Raw genomic sequence first — 10,174 nt, forward strand, 5'->3', positions numbered from 1 at the left:
AAAACTAGCTGCCTAGCCTTATAATCAAAGTTGCAATTAGAAAATTACAAACCATTTGAGATTTGAATGTTATTATTTTTTGGCAAATGTAAAATCCCGACAGACTTGCCATACACTATCAAATACATTAGAGCAATATTAAAATTATGAAACAGTAAGTTTGTGAATTGTATCAGTACTAGACAATACCTACCCAGCAATCTAGCTACAATATATATCCTAATATAGCACAATTACTGCCCAAAACAGCTGCTTATATATAATTACTTCCGTTGACCATACAATTTTTCTACAATTATTTACAGTTTAATGAAGAATGAGACAAGATGTGTCCACTATGCATCTCTTGATCGTGCGGATAAGACACTGGTATGTCAAACCATAATTTATGACAGTGACTATTGAAAATCTTGTGACCATCAACAAAAGAAAGATTTTGTACTTATTGTTTCAAATACATGAGTTGGGCTACCCCCAGGGTAGAGTTAAGACAGTACACAGACCAAATGTTGACTGGTATGATAGCTATGTTTTATTTATGGTGTTGATGTTTTGGTTTTAGGGTGAACAGTTAAGCACATTCAGTATTAAAAAATAAGCAGAACAGAGAAGAATATATATAGACTTGATATGTTAATTAAATTCTGAAGAGCTTTTGGATATTACTGTGATAGCCAAGGTAGGCTTTAGTCTATTTATAGTCTTCTCACTTCAATCACTCTAGAATCGGTTTTCTTGGAAGAAACCAGTATACATGTGAATTTTGAGAGGCAATAAGAAAGAAACCCTGGTGGGGATTGAACACACAACATCTTGGGTGAGAGGTAGACCACTGTACCACTATACCACTAACACCATTGACGATAACCTCTAAGGACATCTTAGTAACACCAGGATCTTAATATTCTTGTTAAAATTTGTTATTTATAATCCCCCTGTATCAAAAAACATATCTGAAGCTATTGTGAGTCTCAGTTTCCATTTTATTATAGTTTTCTGATTTGTTTGAATTTAGGGTGTCTGTTTCATTATGTATACTTTAACCTCACATTTCAAACTATTGTCATTCATAATCTGGAGCGTGGCAATGACACCAAGGGTCTCCGACATCATGTCTTTAAAAGTATCAAAATCCATTTGTAAACATCAGACACGCTGTAATGATTGCATAAAGAGAAAATGGGATTTTGAATATGAAAAATGTCCATTAAAAGGATTTGTCACAGATATACCTCATCATAGTGAATATACCCTGACCACACAGTTTGGAAGACCAAAATTTATCTTATTATATAACAGTATTAAAAGGGGGATTTTACTATAATCTACCAGCAAACTTCCTTTCATCATTGCAAATAATATAAATGGACATTAAAAGTGATGATAATGCAAACTTTACAACACTGAAGAAGCATTTAGCAGATGACATGAACTCATGTGGGTAGATTTAATATGTCAAGTATGATATGAAAAGAAAATTTTCAGATAATGGACTACAAGTCACCTTAAGACATAAATCAAATTATATTTTTCTGGATTGTGTGTACATAATAAATGTTAAATTCTTAGCTATCTAAGAACAAAGTAGGAACCATCTGAAAGCACCCAACAAATTGAAAATGTTTACATCACAACTGAGCTCTCATTCAAAGTAGAAACTTAACTGTTGCCAGGACAAACTGTGAAGAATTTCCCACAAAAACTGAGCTAGTCATCTCAGTTTGGTGAAAGTTATATAAGACAAGTCTTAACTTTCACAAGGATCTCACAGCGAACCCAACCATTTTTACACCGAATTATCACATTTGCATTGTCCCCTCTTTAATTTTCTCCACCTCGCACAATTTTTGACAATTATTGATATCCCCATGTAAAACTTCCTGCCAAATTTCAATGTCTGATATTTTGATGATTATAGACAAAAATTGACTGCTTTCGTCAAATGCTATCATCATGGCATAAAGGGGAACTGTGAATAACAAAGCCACCCTAGGGTGAGAGTTTTCAGAAGAATCAGGAGGACTGGGTACCCTATAGGGCAGTGGGGTATATATTGTGACAATTATTTCATAGTTTGCCACACTACAGCATTCACAAAGACTATGATACCGATAGGCATGATATACATCCAATAAAATGCTACCATAATTATAAGAATATCAGATGACAATTATAATAAGATGATAATTGTCTAGCAAATTATTAACATCTACTATTTCAACAAGCTAGACATCTCCCTGCTGCTTCATTTTCTTGTTCCTTGAACAATTGGACATCGCCCATTCTGTAAATATATAAAGAAATAATGGACGGACACAAAAGTGGCTCATGCTAGTCATATTTCTTTCAGTTGAACAAGTGGCACTCTGCAATTAAAGCCAGAGTTATGGGACTGCTATACTAATAATATATGTCATGTGTTCCCATTCCGAATAGAAAATTCGGACCCGAGGGCACCTGCGTTGCCTGGTAACGAGGCTTGCCGAGCCTGAGGGTCGGATTTTTCTATCCGGAACGGATACACATGATAGATATTTTTTCTAGCATACCTTAATTATTTTTTGTGTGAAGAAATTGCATAAAAAAGCTCATTTTTGTACATTTCACCAAAAAGCACGTGCGATAATGTTTACTGACGTCATGGCGCGCAGTAATTTTTATTCACTATCAATGACAATAAGTTCCTTCGATATCAAGTCTTTGAAGGGTTATTTCGTTTTGTTGTGAAGATATATTTTTGCAAAGTTAATGTTTATGAAACTCATCTATTGAAATCTCATAATTATGGTTACTTATAGTATATAATAAAAGAAATCAAAAGTATTACGTCACAGCACGTGACTCATCTGGCATGGGGGGATGCCAGATGGGATTTTCCAGCACGGCTGAATTTACCGTAAATGCCTATCCCGCGTGCTAGAAATTTGCGTATTGTCTTCAGTAACATCGATACCATTTTCTCATGCATGATTATACACCTATTTAAGTGTGAACCTAGATTAAAGATCTGTGAATGTGACAACGACAATGACAACAATTTCAGGCTATGACAATGCTTCATTTATTTTTTCCTTAAAAAAACAACAAACCAGCTAAATAGTATGCAAAATAACTAAAACTTCCTTTGAGTCATAATTCACAGCTTCTCAGAAAAATATTTCATTTTGAGACCAAAACTTAATTTGTTAATCCCCTTCAAAACACATCAAGATAGGGGGCCTCCCACCCACAATCTTGGTGAAGTCCATCCATCAGAGGGTGAAATTAGCTCTCCTGTGCTTGTCCAGTAGATGTGAAAACCAGAGACTGGAATCCCTTATCAAAGTGGCCATCTAGGTCCACTCTTTTTCCACACAAGTTTGCCAAGAGTTTTAATTATTTCCCAGATTTACAGAATCAAACTGTTGAAAAACCACTTGCTCAACTCTTCCAGACCGCAAGTTTTATGCCCCTGGTGTGGGTTTTTCATTCTTGCTGTTGTGGATTGTGATAGATTTGTCAATCATAAAATGTAAAAGATTGAAAAAACATAAAACCATATCAAGATAATGCTACTGAGAAGTTAAAAGCATCAGCTTATCATAAAAAATGTAATTTAAGAAAATCATCTAACTTGATTGCTTGTAATGAATGGTTAAAGAATACAGACTGCGTGAGTGTGGGAAACTTTACCTACAGCATGCTGAGCCCCTGAACAAGTGGCTTATGAGATAAAGTCATTACCTACCAGTTTACATTAGAGTGGCCAAGACTTGAACTTTCAACTCACACTGAGGGCAGACATACAGGCATACTTGTACATCACTGACACTGGTAATCAGAAATTACATGAGATTTTACTGATATGCCTCAATGGAACATATTGAATGGAGATTCCTATGTTAATGGTAGACGGCTAACACAATCTGATGCTGAAAGTGACCTGTAATGGCCCATATTTTCATTCAACTACCTGCTCCATGTACTATCCAGTATGAAACAAAGCATGGCACCAGAAAATGTAAAAGCTACAGATATTGAAGTCCACTCATTAATTTTTTACATAGTACAACAGATGCACATTATAGGGGTAAGACGAGAACTGGAAACAACATTGATATTTTAATGTTAATGCCATATACACACAGATACTTGAAATGAAATTGAATTACTCCAAGACACTTACATGCCAAAGCATGTGGAAAATGACATACATACTGTATCAATGACCATGCAAAATTTATAATATCAGGCTCCATTGAGTTTCTGAGATGCTTTGGAAACTGATACATTTCTAGGATGGGGAATAACATGAAAATATAAAATAAAATTTCATCCAGATGGAAAATGCATCAGTCTGTCTGGTCTAAATTATTGGATCCCTGTCTGTTATGGATCACTGCAGGTCAACAAGACTTTGAGACTATCATTTTTTTATATAGATGAAAAAACACACAACAACACTAGTCATTTTGGATAAAACTGACCCCATTTTGATATTATGTAGATGTGTCCCCCTTTTTAAGAAAGGGTTATGGTAAAAATTAGGGAGTATTCATAAAGGGAGAGGGTCAGGGGGATTACACCCTGATCTGTATTGCTTTTTTTTTCAAACAGAAGTTAAGGAAATCGTCGCAAGTTATCATTAACGTATGACATTTCAACAGAAAAGCCAGATCATTCAAATGTCTTCTGCAATGTGCAAACATTTATAAGATGTTAAATCTCTCCACTTTAAACATAATAAGATGCTGAGGAACCTGGGCGACTGTCTTACAAAGACTTAAATCCAAACATTACAATTATCTTCCTAAACCAATTCATCTGCTTCAAGGTTCAGTTGACAATTTTCATTGTTTTGATCGGAAGTTGATCAAATAAACTTTGTGAATGATGGGTTATGAGCACCACATGGTTTCAAAGCTCCATAATTCCACAGAAGGGGCAAAGGCGTCCAGTATTTATACCAATTATGAGCCTAATTATATCCCTGGTGTATTGTTTCTTTGAGCTCTGTGATTTCCGGGCAATACCAGGAGCAAAAAGGGTTCCTTAAATTTCTTGAAATGTTCAGTGATCAAACACCCCACCTCCCAGTGACTGTCAGAGAATTGATGAAGAATCAATGCTAATGTTGATTTAGAAAATAAACATGCAAGCTATCCAGTAAATTCCTGCAAGATGATCATGACTAGGACATAATTATGCCATTGGCCACCAAGGATTTAAGCTAAAAAAACAATCCAAGCAAGGGCCAGTTGTCTGTCAATATACAAAAAAAACGTCACCGTCTTTTAAGTCATTTATACTCCAAATTTTCTGAATCAAAAGAATTACCCTGTGAGGCTTTCACGATTTAATTACAGGAAACTTTCTCCATCATTTTGATCACACAGAAATTAATAAAAAGAACATCATCAAAACCCTTCCTCAAGCTTGTTTATTTTTAGTTGAGCCTCACAGCTGTATAAGGAAACAGTCAGAATTTTTTTTCTAAACATTAAACAATAGCTAATATCGAAAAACATTCATACAGAATAAACCTTTCCTGTTTTTATTTTAGGAATTGTAATAAAAAACCCAGTACTTATGTAATATGATAATGTGAGAAAATTCTCAGGCTTCTGGTTCCTATAAAATATAACATCATCAAATTATAATTGTAATTCCTTAACAGTGATCAAAGAAAATATTTAAACATCAACTCCTGTGATCAACTTGAGAACTATTTTTTTTCAAAAACAATGGATGTTACGTTATTGCAGTTATTAGGAAATTAAAATCAGACCAATCATTACAGCTCTTCAATTACCATCAACAGATCAAAGAAGGGTGAAGTTTATTTATGGTCCCGTGAAAGTTCCCATGCTTTTGACTCTCTGGCCACTATTTCCTATCCTGATCCCATCAGAACTAGATAATGCCACTACTTTCTAAATAAGGAATATTATAATGTGCCACGTAATGGGTATCATCATTATAATGATTACTTCAGTGGACAACATATTGTCGGTGCTTCAACGATGGGTTTGTGGCCATTCAGAACTATTTATGGACTAATTTTGTCCAATCACATATGTTTAGAAAGCCAAAAATAGGTGGGAAATAAGGGAACAAATAATGGTGGAGGGGTTGATGAGAGTCAAGGAGACAGGCTGTCTGTTGGGATCAAATTGTACTACATTCTTATGGTCAGTGAAATATTACAGCAATACATGAAGATGCTAATGCTTGACTCCTTACATTTATCAAGGGACATAACTATTTTGCTAGGATACTAAGTATGTTTCCAAGCACATTGTCAACATGGAGACAGTGTTTCATAACCATGAATACATTCTATCTTTTTTTAACAATAATGGTCTATATTAAAGCATTTCTGAGGCTATGACAATGACCTCAACCTTTGTTTTAAGAAAAAAAACAGGCAATAAATAATTTATAAGTTTGATACAGCCAAACATTTGAAATAGCTTTCAAATGCAAATAGTTTTTATTCAGATTTGTTTATGCAGAGACCAGCAAAAAGTCAGATTATCTCCATCATGAGATATTGTCCATTATGGACAAAACCTTAAAAGGTAACTAAAAACAAAAAATGCATACCAAAGTGATTAATTTGAAAATAAATACCTAAGGGTGTAAAAGTTCAGAACAAATTCATATAAATTTAAAACATTTGCTGACACATTTAATGCCATATAAAATTCTTAAGATGATTTTCCATTTATGTTTTGAAGGATTTTATTCCAGCAAGGAACACCCCTGACATTTTTATATCCACACTTTCTCTGTCAGATTCGTAAAAAGTTTGTTTCACCTTAAGTTTCATGGCCCTAGCCTCCCTGCCAGTCCCTGGATATAAAACTGTACACCTGCCACAATAGACCCCTAATCTAAGTGAGCCCTAAGTACCAGTCAGCCCTTATCATTGGGAATCCAAGCGAACAAACACATCAATCCTTCCCAAGGTAGGCAAGGGACCCCTTATGGTAATTACAAAAAACAACATCAAAAAGTGAAACTACTAGGTATTGTTTGCTGATGTTACTCAAACAACAAAAGCTTCTTAGTAGAGTAGCTCAGATCGAGGTAATGACACCCAGAATTAGTCTGGGGCACCTGACCAAAATAGCAGTTCAATTAAAAGGTTGGAGGCCTTTCATCTCCAGTTTTTGTCTCTAATGTTGCCCATAAGTTACCTCACTGATGATGTAAATTGATTTTTTATTCATTCTTTTATCATTTTAATGAACACCCATAAAAATGTCTCATATATCTTCCTATTATTTTGTATATAATACCTCTTAATCATGTGATACTTTTTTAAATAACAACCGTCAATGGTTACACACAATGTCATTGAACATCAATAAAATGGAATGTTTTTTAAGTGAAAAAATAATTCATTTGTATTTCTTTTAATATACTTTAAAAAAAAATCTATGTATATATATGTATTTCAATGTACTAAAAACCTCTAGAACAAATAAAATCAGCTTCATTTTTAAATTACCACAATTTAAACTCATTTAAATCTTTAAAAAAGAACACTTTTGCACCAACAGAAACAAGTACTTATACACCATATGTGCACAACTGAAAGTATCAGAAATGTATTTTAATATCAGTAAATGTACATGACAAAACCCCATTGATCATAGCGGACACAGCATCCAGGGTATCTACACATCTCTCCCGGGAGCCAGACACACTGGCCTGACAGCCAGGGTAAAATAGCCACATAATTAGGGATTAGCCATCCACTGACCCCTCTGTGTACCCCTCACTCGATGGCCAGTTGTCCAAATTTCTTGAAATTGATTTGTTTATGCTGAACATTCTGTGTAAATCTAAGGAAAACGACAGTAAAAGATACCATGGATTCTTTAAAGTTTTACTCATGGATAAGCGAGTGTTTTGGGGATGTTTTATTGTGATTGTGTTACAATTCAGCGCGGAGTTTCTGTTTGAATAGAATCGATCTCTTATCAACAACAATGGTGTTGTTCGCATTCATCTGATGCTGTGTTTCGTGGGAATTTAGGATGTGTTGAGATGGTAGGTGGTTTTACCTGTAAATAAATAATAACTCATTCTAAACAGAGAGTTTTTATGTTGTGTTTTATGTTCTCTGACCACAAAGCATTTTGTTTTTTGACCACAAAGCATTTGACTTCCGTGTTCACGAATGTCGTAAGCGGCGCATACCACAATGTAACCCCAATGACGTAAGCGGTACAATACACAATATACACGGAGCTTCGTCTGCACACTGGACTGTGTGTTTGGTTTGCAAGTTGTACCAAATAACGTTTGACTAGTAGATTTAGAATATCATCATGCAGGTCTGTGAATGTGTCATGTCTATGACGAGATACAGATGTGTATCACACTGAACAGCTAATCAACAAATTTTCAATTTACGAATTTTTTTTTTTATTAAAGTTCTCTAAGTCAATCTGTAAGAGTGCTTTGTATATATATTTTTTGTTTACAGTACCTTATTTTAGTGCTGTGAAAAGTATTTTGATGATTCAATTGCACATGCTTATACACCATTCTCAATGTGTATTTTCCGTCATGTTGTTTACCAAATTGCCTTTACTGCATCCTGTATGTTATTGTCTGTTGTAGCGATGTGTTACCGTGACAAAATAAAAAAGTGAATGTGTGTGCGTATAATTTGCTAAAACCCCATTCTGTCTATTTCAGGAACCCTAAGATCCACCTCACTACTATACTGTCAGATCACAGTGACCTTCAACCTACATGCCACACAACCCTGACATTGATCTCAAAGCCCTTGCGGGGGCGTTATAGACATGCTCCATCGAGGTCTGCTGCTACCTGGCTATAGCAACTATCTAGCAAATTTTGGTACGTATACTGGAAAACACAGATTCAATATGCAGTTACTAGGTGGTAGAAACGACTGAGGAGTTAACTTTCAGATCACACCCACCAGTCTTAATTCATATTAATTAAAAAAATCTGGCTTCGGTCTTGTACATTGATAGTTTGCAGTGAGCTATTTTTAAATGTAAAAATTAGATTTACCAATTGTATAGTGAAGTTTTATTTGCTGTGTTATTCAAATAGTAATAAAATTAACTTCTATGAAAACTGGCCCCAAATATGCCCCCGAATTTGCATAACAACACTGAAAAATGCAAATGGCATGTTCCTCCTTTTGGCAGCTTTGTTTACTAAACAAACATGTCATCTTGTTTAGTGTCAAATATCCATTGATCAAGAGCAGAGCTTGGTGTATCAAAACATGTATTTTATCTAAAAGAAAGCCCAAAATGTACCCAGTGATGAACAAAGTAATGATGCTTAAGTCACAAGAGTTCGGCATAAATATCCAAATTTAGCCCCATCTTTCAGATCTGGCCCATTTAGTGTATGTCAACCTAGGTTGACTGACAGGTACTTGATGGTTGTGATGCAATAGTAAGATAATGTATTTGGCAGTGGGGGTCAGTCATTTGGCACACTTTCACTAATCACCAAACTGACCAGTCTGTAGGGGCCCATAAAGGGGAAAATGTATAATGTATCAGAACAATGCAGGTCTTGTCTTTGACTCCTTGGTGAAATTGAGATGATTAATATTTTTTTCTTAACATTTAAAAAAATTAGCTTTATTGCACCCTGGCTTACCTTTGACTTTGCTCTTGTTAATCTTTCATTCCTGGTAATAACGCATCACAACAACATATGAGGAAATGCAATTACAATCATTGTATGAAACCTGTACAATAATTATTGAATTGCAGTATTAGTTTTAGTGCTTTGTGTCATAAAAGCTGTAAATACCACCGATTGTTAGTCATATTTAATGTTTGCAGGGTTGTGGCATAACATTTTATCACAACCAATAACTGTTGTTGATTAAGAAACGTGCAATAAAGGTACAAAAGTTTTATGATCAAAATCAGATTTTTATGATATAAAAATTGTAATGGTTAGAAAGATTTCATGAGATACTGCACTGCAATGGCATTAAGCTGACAAAGCCCCAGGTATTGTTATTGATTGATTAATTGAAAGAGGAGGGGCACCTGGCAAGGACAGGTGCATTATGGGAAATTTTAAACCAGCCTCAGCAGCCTTTGGGGGAGGATTTGTGGCCAAAATGGGCTAACATTGCAAAAGATATCAGCCAGATAACTGCTTTTCACATACCATA

The 10,174-nt window shown here is 34.9% G+C and overlaps 1 protein-coding gene across 1 annotated transcript in view; it reads right to left on the bottom strand.

Annotated features, from left to right (window-relative positions):
• LOC128225575 (39S ribosomal protein L28, mitochondrial-like) overlaps window positions 1–10,174 on the bottom strand; it is a 45,618-nt gene that overhangs the window by 3,049 nt on the left and 32,395 nt on the right. The window lies entirely within an intron of this gene.

Source organism: Mya arenaria, chromosome 3 (assembly GCF_026914265.1).
Source record: "Mya arenaria isolate MELC-2E11 chromosome 3, ASM2691426v1".
Classification (NCBI taxonomy): Eukaryota; Metazoa; Mollusca; class Bivalvia; order Myida; family Myidae; genus Mya; species Mya arenaria.